Below are 16335 nucleotides of genomic sequence, written 5' to 3'. Positions count from 1 at the left end.
ATCCTAAACCTCCTCATTCATGCAAACAGTTCAAAACAAAGCCTTTGATGGCCCCTCCCCAAGCAGAAGCAGGGTTTCTCTATGCTATGATAGCAACAACTCACAGCAGCAGCAAAAATAATAAAACAACAACTAATATTTACTTAGGGCTAAACAGTCACAGTGGTTCTTAATTCTAAATGTGTATAAGAATCATCTGGGAATGTTAAAACGCTATCCAAACGTTGAAATGGTATCCAATGGTCTCCAAAGCCCATTCCAATATTCAGATGCATCAGATTTGGGACTGAGATCAGGAACCCACATGTTTAACAAAATATTCAAACCGATTCTGATGCAATTGATCTAGGAACCATATTTTGAAAAACACTGAACATCTAACCGGCTTCCTGCCAATCGACTCAACACATTGCCACCAAATTACTATTCATAAAATACCTCTTATAATTTTAAAACATCAAATAGTTGGCACCAAAGACAATTGTGAGCTTCACACATATCTGTCAATTACCTTAAGCCCACTGGAGTGGTATTATCTATAAAGAAACAGAAAGTTATGGAGATTAACCTGATCAAATTCACAGATAGGAATGACAGGATTCAAGTTTCGGCCTTGTTCCAGGATACCGTATCTTGAATCATTCACTGCCATATAAAAACGATAACCAAAAGTCTCAATGAGTCCCCATGACAGTCAACTGAATGAGATCCTTGGCCTGGATTTAAAGGCCCTTAAGGGTCCTGCCCCTTGTGATGGTTAATTTTATGTGCCGACTTGACTGGGCTTATCTGGGCAGATAGCAGATAAAACATTATTTCTGAGTATGCCTGTGAGGGTATTTCCAGAAAAAATTAGCATCTCAGTTGGTGGGCCTAGTAAAGTAAGAGTTCTTCCCCTTTGTGGGTGGGTGTCACCCAGTCCACTGAAGGCCCAAATAGAACAAAAAGGCAGAGGAAGGGTGAATTTGCTCTTCCTTCCTGACCTGAGACACATGCCTTCTCCTGCTTCAGCTATCACACTGAGTCTGGAACGTACACCATCAGCCTCCCTCCCCCCCTTTCTCATGTCTTTGGACTCAGAACAAAGTATGGCACCAGCTTTCCTGGTTCAACACCAATAAGACAGCAAACTGTGGGGCTTTTTGGCCTCCATTACTTCATGAGCCAATTCCTAAAATAAATTCATATATATATATATGTATGTATGTAAATATATATATTTATATGTAATTTATATATATTTATTAATTTCTATATATAATATAATTTTATGTATTTATATATTTATATATAATATATATTTATATATACATTTTTCATATACGTATGTATGTAAATTTATATATATATATATACATATATATATATATGTATATGTATATGTATATGTATATATACACCCATACCCACACCCACAAACACATAGGCATACCTCAGGGATATTACAGGTTCAGTTCCAGACCATTACAATAAAGTGAGTATCACAATGAAAGTCAAATGAATTTTTTGGCTTCTTAGTGAGGAGCCAAGATGGCAGAACAGCATGAAGTTTTTTGTGTCTCACGTCCATGATACACAGCCAGAGCAACACTAAACCATCCTGCACACCTAGAAAACTGATCTGAGGATTAACACAACAATCTGCACAACCTGAACCACAGAATTCAGCAGATATGTGGCGGGGAGAGGTGAACTGGGGGAGAGAGAAGCTGCAGAGGGCAGAGAGCCACTTTTGCAGGTGGAGAGAAGATGGAGATGGGGGGGAGGAGAATATGGGAAAAGCACCCCCTCCAAAAGCAGCTGGAGAGAAAGTGGAAAAGTGGAAACAGCCGCAGGGACTGAACTAAAAAAGGGAGAAAGGAGAGGGTTTAAATTCCATTAAGACTATAAATAAGGGAAGCACAGAGTCTGCAACTCCGCAGCTCGATACCTGGCAGTACTCTAGTGGGACGGGCGAATCCCCAGGAGCAGAGTGGAGTCCGGGGGTCTTCAGGCCACACGGGGAGATGTGGTTCCCCTGCTGGAAGGACACCTGGTAGAGACTGTGTGGGCCCCCCAAAGGCAAGGCCCCAGTGGACCCAGGAGAACAACCACATTCACTGGTGCTGGAACAAGGTCGTTAAGGGTGAAGCCTGGTACCAGATGTGTGTTGTGATTTTCCATAATCCCTGAAATGCTGCTGCTACGCTATCGTGTGAACTTTTTCTGGGGCGGGCTGGCACCCGGCCGCAGTCTCTGGGCGTCAGCAGCAGCACAGTCTTGCGAACGTTCCTGGGGGCAGCCAGCACCTGGCCGTTGCTCGGTGAGACCCTCCCACAGAGGGGCGGGGCGGGTCAAAGCCACAGTCCCTCAGAAGTAAGGGGCTGGGGAAAAACAGCCACATCAGAGACAAGACTCGGGAGGGAGGGTCTGCCTGGGGCGTGGTCACAGACTGTGTAAAAGCGGGGAGTGGACAGAAGCCGAAGACAGAGGATGGGTGGGTGATTGCTAGCCAGGAAGAACAGAGTTCCAATACTAGAGAATGGGTAGCTGGATGACGCCATTTTCACCGCTCCCACGCATGCGCATACGCACCTATGAGCGCCACAACAATCGACCCCAGTAGGCTAGCAGCGCCATCTAGTGGAGAACGAAGACATTACACTGAGCCCGCCCAACTGGGCCAACCTCGCTCTTCAAGAGCACAAGTCTCACCGCCTGCTTAGTTTATGGACTATAAAGCACTTCACAGTTTGACTTCTAGGGGAAAACAAAGTAATTTCAGTCATATTTCAATCAAACCCTGCTGTTGCTTTAACTACTAAGTTTGTGTAATATTGCAAATCCTTTGCTGTCCCTTCAACAAGCTTCACAGCATCTTCAGCAGGAGCAGAGTCCATCTCGAGAAACCACATTCTCTGCTCAGCGGTGAGAAGCAGTCTTCACCCCATCACGTTCTATCACGAGACACAGCAATGCTGTCCCCCTTCAGGCCTCACTTCTAGTCCTGGTTCTCTCACTGTTTCCACCACATCTGCCGTGATTGCCTCCACTGATGCTCCGAGACCCCAGAGTCATCCCCAAAGGTGGGAATCCACTTCTGCCAAACTCTTACAAAGGATATTTTGACCTCTTCCCGTTGTTCTTAATGGTTTTCCATTTCAGGAGGGATTTAATTTACTTTGCCCAGGTCTATCAGAGGAATCACCATCTATGGCAGCTAGAGCCTTATGAAATGTATTTCTTAAAAAATAAGACTGAAAGTCAGAATGATTCTGTGATCCACGGGCTGTGGAATGGATGCTGTGTCAGCAAGCTGAAAACAACATTCATCTCCTTGTGCGTCTTCAGAGTTCTTGCGTGACCAGATGCATTGTCAACGAGCAATAGTATTTGTAAAGGAATCTTTTCTTTTTTCTGAGCAGCAGGTCTCAACAGCGGGCTTCAAATATTCTTCAGTAAACCTTACTGTAAGCAGATGTGCTGTCATCCAGGCCTTGTTGTTCCACTTATAGATCACAGGCAAAATAGATGGAACGTAATTCTGAAGGGCCCTAGGGTTTTGGGAAGGGTAAGTGAGTTTGGCTTCAACTCACAGTCACCAGCCGCGTTAGCCCCTAATAAGACAGTCAGCCCGTCCTTTGAAGTTTTCAATCCAGGCATTGGCGTCTCCTGTCCAGCTCTGAAAGTCCTCGATGGCATCTTCTTGCAATAGAAGGCTGTTTCATCTTGTTGAAAACCTGTTGTGTAGTGTAGCCGCCTTCATTGCTATCTTAGCTTAGCTCTTCTGGATAACGTGCTGCTTCATCTTACAATCTGATGTCATGGAGCTCGTTTCTTTGCTTAAACTTCAGGAACCCGCCTCTGCCATCTCGTACTTTTCTTCTCGGCTTCCTCACCTCCCTCAGCCCTCACAGAATTGAAGAGAGGTAGGGCCTTGCTCTGGATTAGGCTTTGGCTTAAGGGAACGCTGTGGCTGGTTTGATCACTGAAGCTTTCTCTGTATCAGCAATACAGTTGTTTCACTTTCTTATGATTCATGTGTTCACTGGAGGAGTACTTTTTTAATTTCTTTCAAGAATGTTTCCTTCACATTCATAACTTAGCTAATGTTTGGCGCAAGAGGCCTCGTTTTCGGCCTGCCATGGCTTTCGGCTTGTCTTCCTCATTAAGCTTAGTCATTTCTAGTTTCTGATGAAAGTGAGAAACATGTGACTCTTCCTTTCACTTGAACAACCCAGAGGCCCCTGTAGGGTTATTCACTGGCCTAATTTCAATATCGTTGTGTCTCAGGGATCAGGGAGGCCCAAGGAGAGGGATAGAGATAGAGGAAGGGCCAGTCAGTGGAGCAGTCAGAATACACATAACATTTAGGTTTAAGTTTGCCATCTTACACCAGCATGGTTCGTGGGACCCCCCACCCCAAATAAACTACAATAACAACTTTGACATTCACTGATCACAGATCACCATAACAAATATAATGATGAAAAAGTTTAAAACGTTGCAAGAATTACCAAAAAATGTGACCCAGGGACACGAAGTGAGCAAATGTTGTTGGTGCCAATAGACTTGCTCTCCATGGGGTTGCCACCAACCTTCAGTGTGTGAAAAAACACAGTATTTGCAAAGCAGTAAGGCAACGTGCACTAGAACGAGGTATGCCTGTATGTCCTGACGGTTCTGTGTCTCTGGAGAACCCTAACACACACAGACTTTGGCTCTAGAGAAACAGAATTTTAGGGATGAGTTTTCTGAATTGGCTCTTGGGTTTCTGGAATTGGCTATTAGGTTTAAAAATGTTAATGAGGGGCACCTGGGTGGCTCAGTCAGTAAGGGTCCGACTTTGGCTCAGGTCCTGATCTCACGGTTCGTGAGTCTGGCCCCGAGTCGGGCTCTGAGCCTGGAGCCTGATATGGGTTCTGTGTCTCCCTCTCTCTCTCTCTGCCCCACCCCAGCTCATGCTCTGTCTCTGTCTCCCTCAAAAATAAGTAAGCATTTAAAACAATTTTTAAATGCTAATGAATCTATTTCCAGTAGTTAAGAGAGCATTGATAGTTCATGGTGTGAACTGTCTATAGAAAGATGCAAAATATCTGAATTGGATACTTCTGATTAGCCCCTTACAAGAAACAAGGCAGTAAATGACTCTGTATATGATACCTTGGAAACTTTTTGGAAAACTAAGGCATACAACAACATTGGTCAGTTGATCTTAGAACTCTAAGAAGACTTAGTAAGCCCTGCCCTTTATATTACAGGTGAGGAGAGCGAGACTCTATGGGGAAGAGTCTTGCCTGGGGGGACCACCGAGGAGCTAGGCCTGGGTCCTGCTTCTCCTGGCCCTTGGGGTCAGCGCTCCTTCCACACGAAAGACTGTCTCCTTTCATTCATCAAGAAAACAAAAACACCTTGCTTTTAGTAAGAAGGAGTTTTATGGAGCGACGAAGATATTCTAAAACCGGATTGAGGTGAGGGTTGCGCAAGTCTATAAATGTATTAAAAATCATTGAATTGCCCGCTTAAGAAGGTTGAATTTTAGAGTATTTAAATTATACCTCAATAAAACGGTTAAACAATGAAACCTTGCCCTTAGGGAATGGAGTTTGGTCAGAAGCAGGCTCTATCTAGCACACAACAGACAGCGGTAAACTGAAGATATTGCCTATTCTGTTTCCTCCTCCTCCGGCTGAGGTCCCTGTTCCTCCCTTAGTATCAGCCTCCCTACTTGCTGCTACTAAAAGCTAAGCTTCCCAAGGGCAGAGACTTTTTATACCTTGTCCCCTTCTAGATCGCCAGCTCCTAGAATAATCCTAGAGTAATCTCTGGTACATGGTAGGCCTGTCAAATGTTTGCCGCATGGATGGATGAATGAAAAATATGCATACCTTCATTTTCTTACTGTGTTCTCTACTGCATAGAATCTGGCTTCTTTCTCCAGGGAGGGGTTGACAACTAGCCCAAAGTCCACAGATACTTGGGGGTGTGGGGGCAGAGCTGGGGTCAGCCGGGCTCCAGAGGCTGTGTTCTTAATCACTGCCCTGTACTGCCTTCCATAAGCACTGAATAAATGTTAGCTGCTGTTATCACCAAATCTGCAAACAGCCAGTTTCCCTACATCCCAAGAGATAGCCACATTGGCTCATATCATTTCCTCATTGAAGAGGACGTGTGCATTTCTTTCTCTAAAGAATAAGAAGGGTTTTGGAGCCACGGAAGGAGTGTGAATTTTGGAATCGGAAAAGTAAAGTATGAGTCCAAGCTGCTAGCCGTCGGAGTAGACACGTCGCCTAACTGCTCCAAGTTGGTGCCTTCACAAAACGAGGAAGATGCCACCATCCGTGCAGGGTTACCGAGAGACTTCCATGAAACGATGTCTGTGACGTACCCAGCACCCTACCTGGCATGCACTAGACACTCAGCTCGTGCCAGATGCCCGAACGACAAAGAACGTCCCACTTGAAGTGGGAAAAGCAGCAAAGGAAAGGACAGTGAGAAGGTAGCACGAGTGAGACTAAGATAGAACAACAGAGGGAAGAACTCCACAGGCTTATAGAAACGTTAAACACACGCACCCAAACCCTGAGGACAAGAAAGGCACGTTAAAAACTATGTTTTGGGGATGACTGGGTGGCTCAGTCAGCTAAGCGTCTGACTTCGGCTCATGTCATGACCTCACGGTTCATGGGTTTGAGCCCCGCGTCGGGCTCTGTGCTCACAGCTCGGAGCCTGGAGCTGCTTCAGATTCTGTGTTTCCCTCTCTCTCTCTCTGCCCCTCCTTGGCTGGTACCCCCGTCTCTCTCTCTCTCTCTCTCAAAAATAAACATTTAGGGGCGCCTGGGTGGCTCAGTCGGTTAAGGGTCCGACTTCGGCTCAGGTCACGATCTCACGGTCCGTGAGTTCGAGCCCCGCATCGGGCTCTGGGCTGATGGCTCGGAGCCTGGAGCCTGCTTCCGATTCTGTGTCTCCCTCTCTCTCTGCCCCTCCCCCGTTCATGCTCTGTCTCTCTCTGTCTCAAAAATAAATGAAACGTTAAAAAAAAAATTTTTTTTAATAAACATTTAAAAAATACACAAAAAAATAAATGGATGCTTTGGGGAGTGGAATACAAGTGAGGTGAAAGGGAAAAAGACCAAGACAGGGACTTGTATGAGCTCACGCTGCTGCCGTATCCCTGGAATCCGGACACCCACGGTCCTGCAGCCTGCACTCTCGTGTGTACACATGTCCCTCACACTCACCCATGGGCACGAGAGCGAAGAAAGGCCAACTTCTCTGCCCACTCAACTTTTGTTCCCAATCTCCCTGATGTTTTGCTCCCCTATCTACCAACTGCTCAAAAAATCTACCTCCTGCTGGATCCACTGAGCCTAAAATCTTCAACCGATTCCCTTAGGCCCTCACCTGCCACAACTACTTAGCCACCAGTCCTACTTTGCCCTCCACAAATGCCAAGACCGCTTGCCAAGGGCCTGTTTCTTGACAATTAGTCCAATGTCGGCTATTTCTAAAGAATACGCCATTAGATAAATTAAAGACTTCAGGATTTATACCTTCCTACGGGAACTATCTTGTATAAGAGCATACAGTTGGATCTGTTAAGAACAGAGAGCAGAAAAGCTAACAATTTCATCTGTCAAGCTCTGGAAAATTAAACTGACAAACAGATCTGGGCAAGCAAGATCCCACTGTTTAGATTTTTGCTGCCCAATACGGTAGGCACATGTGGCTACTGAGCATGTAAAGTGTGGCAAGTTGAAGCTGGTAGGTGCCTAAATATAAACTATATCAAATTTAGAAGACTTAATACAAAAATATGTTAAGTATCCATCCGTAACTTTTATATCAATCATGTGTTAAAATGCTAATATTTTAGATGCATTGGGTTAAATAAAATGTATCATTAAAATTAATTTCTTCTTTTTCTTTGTACTTTTTTAAATGTGTTTCCTAGAAAAATTTTAAATTACATATAGGGCTTGCATTATATTTCTATAGCAGAGTATTAATCCGGACTTTCCTCACAACTCTTTCCCATGCTCTATTTCACCAAGGAGCACTCCCTGATAATAACGTCTGATGATCCAGGAACCTGAATAGGAGCTTCTCACTCAACCAATTTCACACTCTCGTGTGCTCTTCGACTTGTCTCCCACTTCATTTCCTTTACAATATTCTGTGTTTGTTTCAGATGGCTACATGACTAGAATTTCTCATATATTTTATGCGATCCTTTTACTCATGTTTATTATTTTAATTTTCATATTTTTGGTAACCATATATATCAAAACACAAATTTGAGATGAGTTGGAAGGATGATGGCTCAGTTAATGCAGTTGAGATATGCTTTTGTCTCTTTTTCCTTGCTGAAGTGTCAGATTTTCATGGCGGTCACTCTTCCTGTAGTTTACCAACCTATACCATGCCAACACGAGAGAACAAAATACTAGCAAACTGAGTTCAACAGCACGTTAAAAAGATTATAGACCATGATCAAGTGGGATTTATTCTTGGAATGCAAAGATGGTTCAACATACAAAAATCAGAAAGAAGAGGAAAAAACTGATTATCTCAATTGATGCAGAACATTCATTTGACAAAATTCTATGTCCTTTCATAATAAAAACACTCAGCAAACTAGGAATAGAAGAAAATTTCTTCAATATGGTAAAGGCCACCTATGAAAAACTCATAGCTAACACCATACTCGATGGTGAAAGACTGAAAGCTTTTCCCCTAAGATCAAGAACAATATAAAAGTTCCTGTTTTGGGGGTGCCTGGGTGGCTCAGTTGGTTGAGCATCTGACTCTTAACTGTGGCTAGGGTCATGATCTTAGGGGTGTGGGATTGAGCCCTGTGCCAGGCTCTGCTCTGGGCATGGAACCTGCTGAAGATTCTCTCTCTCCCTCTGCCCCTTTCTTCTGTTTGTGCACTGTCTCTCTATCTCTAAAGTAAAAGAAAAAAGTTCAATAACAAAATAAAAATAATTTTAAAAAAGAATGCCTGTTTTCACCATTTCCATTCAACCTACTACTGAAGGTCCTAGCTGGAGCAAGTAGGCAAGAAAAAGAAACAAAAGGCATCCAAATTGGAAAAAAAAAAGAAGTATTTCTGTTCACAGATGACATGATCTTACATGTGTAAAACCCTAAAGTCTCCCCCTCACACATAAAACTGTTAGAGCTAATAAATGAATGTAGCAAAATTGCAGGAGACAAAATCAACAGACAAAAATGAGTGGGGGTTTTATATGCTAGCAATGAACAATCTAAAAAGGAAATTAAGGAAACAATTCCAGTTATAATAGCATCAAAAAGAACAAAATACTTAGGAATAAACTTAACAAGGAGGTACACTGAAAACTATAAAATGTTGGTGAAAGAAATTAAAGGAAATTCAAATAAATGGAAAGACATCCTGCGTTCATGAATAAGAATCTTAATAGAGATAAGATGTCAACACTATCCAAAGCAATTTAGAGGTTCAATAAAATGCCCATCAAAAATTCCACAGCGCTTTTGCAGAAATAGAAAAGCACATCCATAAATTCACATGAATCTTAGGGGATCCTAATAACCAAAGAAACTTGAGAAAAGAACCAATAAATAACTTTAAAAAATAATAAGTTTAGACAATATTAATTCAAATTATTATTACCACAGGGCTTTCTTTGGTCTATTTCTTTTTTCCTTATACACACACTCTCTCTCAAAATAAACAGAATAGAAAGACCCTAAGAAGAAGAGATGGGGACTCCTGGGTCCCCACTGGATAATCGTAGCTACCTCTGTTAGTCTGAGTTCTACAGAGAACCAGAAGCAAAAGGATACACACAGAGAAAGAGATTTATTACGAGAAACTGGCTCACATGATTACGTGGGCTGAGAAGTCCCGTGATCTACCATCCTCAAACCGGAGACCCAAGGAAAGCCAGAAACATAATTCGGTCCGAGTCTGAAGGCGTGAGACTCAGGGGGACCCAATAGTGTAAACTCCAGTCCTAGGGCTAGAGAAGACCAGTGTCCCAGCTGGATCATTCAGGCAGAAGAAGAGGGTAAGTTCTTTCTCCTTGTGTCATTCTCTTCATACCTTCAATGGACTGGAAGATGCCCACCCACATTGCTTTACTGAGTCCACCGGTTCGAATGCTATCTCCTCCAGAAACACACTCAGAACACTCCGAATGATGTTCAGCTGAGTATCTGGGTATCCATGACCCAGTCAAGTTGACACACAAAATTAATCACCACAAGCCCACCCCTTGTCAACTTGGGCCCATACATACCTTGTTAAACCATACTTCTCTCCAAATAAAGAAAATAACCGGATCCTAATTCTGCCTAACATGACACAACTCTCCTGCACACAACTGAAAAATGACTAGCCCCTTCCCCAAAAGAGGAAATAAAATCCTTGAGTGATGTTTACTCTTCTCCTTGACGTCCTTAACTTAAATACTACGATATGACATTAACAACACTTAGATACTATGATATAGTGAATACATGAGACGCTATATAATGAGGGAACAAGACAGGAAAGAAAACAAGGATATTTGCTTCATATATATACTCACACAAATGTATTCATCAATATAAGAAGGAAATACTCATGAAAACGATAGTCCTCAATCTGTAACTGGTCACATGGTCATTTCTGGCATTCGTAAGCACCTCTTCCCACTACCCATTCTGTAGTCCTTTTGCCTTCAGCCAGCACCTCAGCTGGTCATGGTTCTTCACCTGCTGGAGTGACCCAAACCTATATTCCTTTAAAAAAACATTTGTTTTTATTTATTTACTTAGAGAGACAGAGAGAGAGAGAGATGGGAAGGGGCAGAGAGAGGGAGAGGGACAGAATCGCAAGCAGGCTCTACACTGCCAGCATGGAGCCTGATGCAGAGCTTGAACTCACGAACTGTGAGATCATGACCTGAGCTGAAATCTAGAGTCAGACACTGAACTGACTGAGCTGCCCAGGTACCTCTCCTGACTTCTCCAAACCTATATTCCTGAAGGGTCTGCATCATCAGTAACTGACTGGATAGGGTTCTTGTCGTTTTCCACTGACCTTAATCACAGGCCATGGTACTATTAAGAGAAGCCCACAAGGATCTGCTGTACTCTAGACACACTCTTCCTCACCTCCGCTGTGTGACAGCAGTCCACTTTCCTCTTGGTAGTCGGGACCAATCGCCCAGCCAACACGGTAACTCCCTTCTTTGCCTGTTGATTCAGAGGCAAGAGGAGCCCAACACGGGCAGGTGGCAGTCTTCACGTCCAGCTCATGAAATCATTGGTGTGTTTCCTGGTGGAGGCATTCCTCCCTCTCAAACTAAGACTATGTAGGCCAGCAGAGCATGACATCATGGGAAGAGAAAGCAAAAGCTTTGCTAGCGGGTCACTAGGAGTAATAGTGAATAATCCTATTACTCCTAGAGGAGTAATAGTGAGCAATTCCTGAAATCATGACTCCTGGCTATGGGAGAAAAAGCAACATATATTGGACACTGATCCAGAGCATGCCCAGCCTTCTGGAGAACCTTGTCCCAGCCCCGCAAGGTATTGCCACCGAACTGGCACTACAACTGAATCTTCAAAGGGCCGTTCCATTGTCCTATCAGGCCAGCTGTTTAGACAATGCAGCAAGGCCAATGAATTCCATGAGCATAAACTTTTCTGCTTGCACAGATCAAGCAAGAATTTAGTAGGTTTCCTATCCATTTCACTTCTGGAAACACCATTATCAACTAGCCAATGCCAGGGGTCTTTATGAGTCGACCACTCTAACTGCCGTTTTGACTCTGCTGTCCGTTACAGTAACCACACCTACCTTGCCTTTGGCCTGAGTGCAACCACGTGACCCCCGCCACCCCTAGATCCAATTAGTCCCATTAGAACTTCCACATATTCATCGGTGTAGCTGTAAAGGTGAACGGGGAGGACAAATTAAGTCCCTCCTGGCACACGCTTGCAGCATAACTGAGAGAATTTCATACATTTCAATTTAAATGTGACTAAGGGAATAAAGATCTGAGACCAGCAGAACTGGTTCTCCACCCAAAGTGGACAGTCAGGTGGAAAATGAATGTGAGAGAGTGCAATGTGACAGTTAACATCAGCTATAGTTCATTCCCATAGAGAATTCCTCTCTACATGAAGAAATATCGACACCATATCTTAAACTATAGAGTCAAAAAGAAGGAGCTTAGGATGTATGTTGCGGTGATCTTAGGAAGACGTTACTTCCAGGGGAAAGAAAGTATCTTGAAAGGTGGAGGTATTGGGAAAGAAGAAGACAGCTAAAGATAAGCCTTTTACCAAGACAAGATAATATAAATAAATCCGAAGACAGACAACAAAGGCACATTTATTAAAGAAACTGTACTTCACTATAGCAACAGAAGAGGAAGTTCTTAAACTAGCAATACATGCTAATTCTTCCATTCTTCTTCATAGGATCACCTGCTACAACTGTTCCAAGAAAATCCTACACAAACGCTTATGAATAGCAAACAAAAACAAGCATCCATGGGAAGTTATTATAAAAAGCAAGCAAAAACGAGAATTAAAACTTTTCAGTAGATGAAATCCCAAAGATAAATGCTACAAGTGGAGGCAAACTGTAGCAACACGACAACATGCATTAAAATATAATTAAAAGAAGTGCTGATATGATAAACAACCACTAATCATAAATTCAAAAACTCAGAATAGAAATGAACAAAAAGATGTGAAACAAGAATTAACAAACTTAAAAGAGAAACTGAAGCAGGGCACCTGGGTGGCTCAGTCAGTTAAGCATCTGACTTCAGCTCAGGTCATGATCTCATGGTTTGTGAGTTCGAGTCCCGCGTTGGGCTCTGTGCTGACAGCTCGGAGCCTGGAGCCTTCTTCAGATTCTGTGTCTCCCTCTCTGCCCGTCCCCTGCTCGTGCTCTGTCTCTCTCTTGCAAGAATAAATAAAACATTAAAACAAAAGGAAAGATACTGAAGCAAAAGAAAACAAATCCAGAAACAAAGATTAAATTTTAAGTTTCCAAAAGGAGAATATGAACAACTAAGTGCACAATAAACAGCATAGAGGAAAGAAATAAAAGATGTAAAAAATTAAACAGAAACGAACAAAAAATGGTAAAACGAGAAACTGATACAGAAAACTAAAAAGATCTAATACTTATGAAATTTAAGCCCCTGAAGAAGAATAAAACAATAAAACTAATATATATTTTTTAAAGTTTATTCACTTCTTTTGAGAAAGAGAGGGAGAGAAAGAGAGAGTGTGTGTGAGCAGAGGAGAGGCAGAGAGATAGAGGGAGAAAGACAATCACAAGCAGGGTCTCTGAAAAACTGAGCACTAAAAGTCAGGCACCCCTAAAACCAGTATTTAAAAAATGATTCTAGAAAACTTTGCTGAAATAGAAGACCTGAATCTGTATGTTCAGCTGGGCCCCAGTGTACCTGGAAAAACTGACTAGAGGAGGTAACTAACTGCAAGATACTAGTTTATAAAATGACTTGACTTTATTTTTTTGAATATGTTTTAATGTTTATTTATTTTTGACAGAGAGAGAGAGACAGAGCATGAGCGGTGGAGGGGCAGAGAGAGAGGAAGACACAGAATGTGAAGCAGGCTCCAGACTGCGAGCTGTCAGCACAGAGCCCGATGTGGGGCTTGAACTCACAGACCACGAGATCATGACCTGAGCCAAAGTCGGATGCTTAACTGACTGAGCCACCCAGGCGCCCCAAAATGACTTGACTTAAAAAAAAAAAACAAAAAAAAAAAACAACTACAGGGGCACCTGGGTGGCTCAGTAGGTTGGGCGTCCCACTCCAGCTCAGATCATGATCTCATGGATTGTGAGTTCAAACCCTGCATCGGGCTCTGTGCTGACAGCTCAGAGCCTAAGGCCTGCTTCAGATTCTGTGTGTCTCCCTCTCTCTCTGCCCCTCCCTTACTTGTGCTCTGTCTTTCAAAAATAAATAATTAAAAAAAATTAACCCCCCCCCCACACACATGCACACAACAAAACCCACTGGGCTTCCAGGGAAAGGACCAAGCCGCTTATAAAGAAAAATATGGCTGGCATCAGACTTCTCAACAATAAATAAACAACATTTCTAAGAAACCCCAGGAAAGAAAGTATACACAAAGGATTTTATATCCAGCCATACTACTCTTAAAGAATAAAATTTATATGAGAATGCAAGCTGGTGCAGCCACTCTGGAAAACAGTATGGAGGTTCCTCAAAAAACTAAAAATAGAACTACCCTAGGACCCAGCAATTGCACTACTAGGCATTTATCCATGGGATACAGGTGTGCTGTTTCGAAGGGACACATGCACCCCATGTTTATAGCAGCACTATCAACAATAGCCAAAGTATGGAAAGAGCCCAAATGTCCACCAATGGATGAATGGATAAAGAAGATGTGGTATATCTATATACAATGGAGTATTACTCGGCAATCAACAAGAATGATATCTTGCCATTTTCAACTACATGGATGGAACTGGAGGGTATTATACTAAGTGAAATTAGTCAGAGAAAGACAAAAATCATATGACTTCACTCCTATGAGGACTTTAAGAGACAAAACAGATGAACATAAGGGAAGGAAAACAAAAATAATATAAAACAGGGAGGGGGACAAAACAGAAGAGACTCATAAATATGGAGAACAAACTGAGGGTTATGGGAAGGGTTGTGGGAGGGGGGATGGGCTAAATGGGTAAGGGGCACTAAGGAATCTACTCCTGAAATCATTGTTGCACTATATGCTAATTTGGATGTAAATTTTAAAAAATTAAAAAAAAAATAGAATGAAAAAAAAAGAATAAAATTTATAGAAAATATTTAAAACATGCAAGAACTAAAGACTGTACTTGCAAGCTCTTCTAAAGAATCTTCAAGGGGATAAGCTCCACTGGGGAAACTTTGGCAAAGACTGGTGTTGAGCATTGGAGACATTTAGTGAAAACTTCTAGAGTAGAAAAAAACGAGATGAGGGTGGAAGGATAGTTTGATAATGTTATATGCTCTGACAAAGTGGAAATAACACAGAAGGGAGACAGAAAAGGAAGAATAGAATAAGCTCATTGACACACAAGTACCACATGGGAGCCAAGGATTACTATATACAGTGGACAATCCAAAGAGCAGAAACCTAAGTAAGGTAAAAAATGAGCTAGGTGCTTCATATAAAGTATCACTAAAGAGGCAACCACTCGAACCTAAGTCCAAATATGTAATTACTAAAAGAAAGGTTTAAAAATATTTTTAAATGAAAAAGACCACATAGTAAACAGATAAAGTAAACATAGAAAGTTGAAGTAAGTGTACACACAATAAAGTTATAAATTATGCAAAGTTAACACCAAAGATGAATCCATGTTAATATAAATAAATGAAATAAACTGAACATTTATTTGATAATAAAAAGGATCATTTACATAGGCTCAAAGGACTTTCCACAAAATACTAATGTTATTAATTTTAAAGACAAAAAGAGTGATTTTACTTTGAAGAAACCTGGAACACACCACTTTAATCAAGGTTCATAATTAACACCACCAGTAGCAGAATAAACTGATTTCACCTGATAGTACAAAATAACTGGCCTGTATTCATCATGAAATTCAAGAAAACACTGAGAAACTTTCCTGATTGAAGAAGCTGAAGAGACTGGAGAATCAAATTCAACATGTGGATTCAACAACTGGATTGTCTTTTTATTTTATTTTTATTTTTTAATGATTTTTTAAAAATATTTATTTATTTATTTTTGAGAGAGCTAGAGACAGAGCACAAGCAGGGGAAGGGGCAGAGAGAGACAGGGAGATGAGAATTTGAAGCAGGCTCCAGGCTCCGAGCCATCAGCACAGAACTGGCATGGGGCTCGAACCATGAACCAAAAGATCATGACCTGAGCTGAAGTCAGACTCTCAACCGACTGAGCCACCCAGGCGCCCCTGGATTGTCTTTTTAAATAAAGGTAATTTGGGGGACAGTTGGAAAATTTAAATGGGGTCTGAGAATTATAGAGTGGTTATGTTAACTTTCTGGTTTTGATGGCTGCATTACGGTTATATAGAAATGCCTTAGTTTGTAGGGAAAATACACTTAACGTGTCTAAAGGAGTAGGGGCAACATGTCGGCATCTTACTTTCAAAGGGGTTCAGGAAAAATGTTTCTTCTGTACTTTCAACTTTTCTGAATACTTGAGATGGCCTCAAAATGAATAATAAAAATAATAGTAAAGAAAACTCTGAGAAAGAAAAGTGCCAAGGCACAGTTCTACCATATAGCTTTGATAAATACAGTTGTACAGTTTTGGTACATGAACAGACAC

The sequence above is a fragment of the Panthera pardus genome, unplaced genomic scaffold (assembly GCF_024362965.1).
Source record: "Panthera pardus isolate Hobbes unplaced genomic scaffold, ASM2436296v1 HiC_scaffold_1, whole genome shotgun sequence".
Classification (NCBI taxonomy): domain Eukaryota; kingdom Metazoa; phylum Chordata; class Mammalia; order Carnivora; family Felidae; genus Panthera; species Panthera pardus.
Note: the sequence above shows the minus strand (reverse complement) of the source record.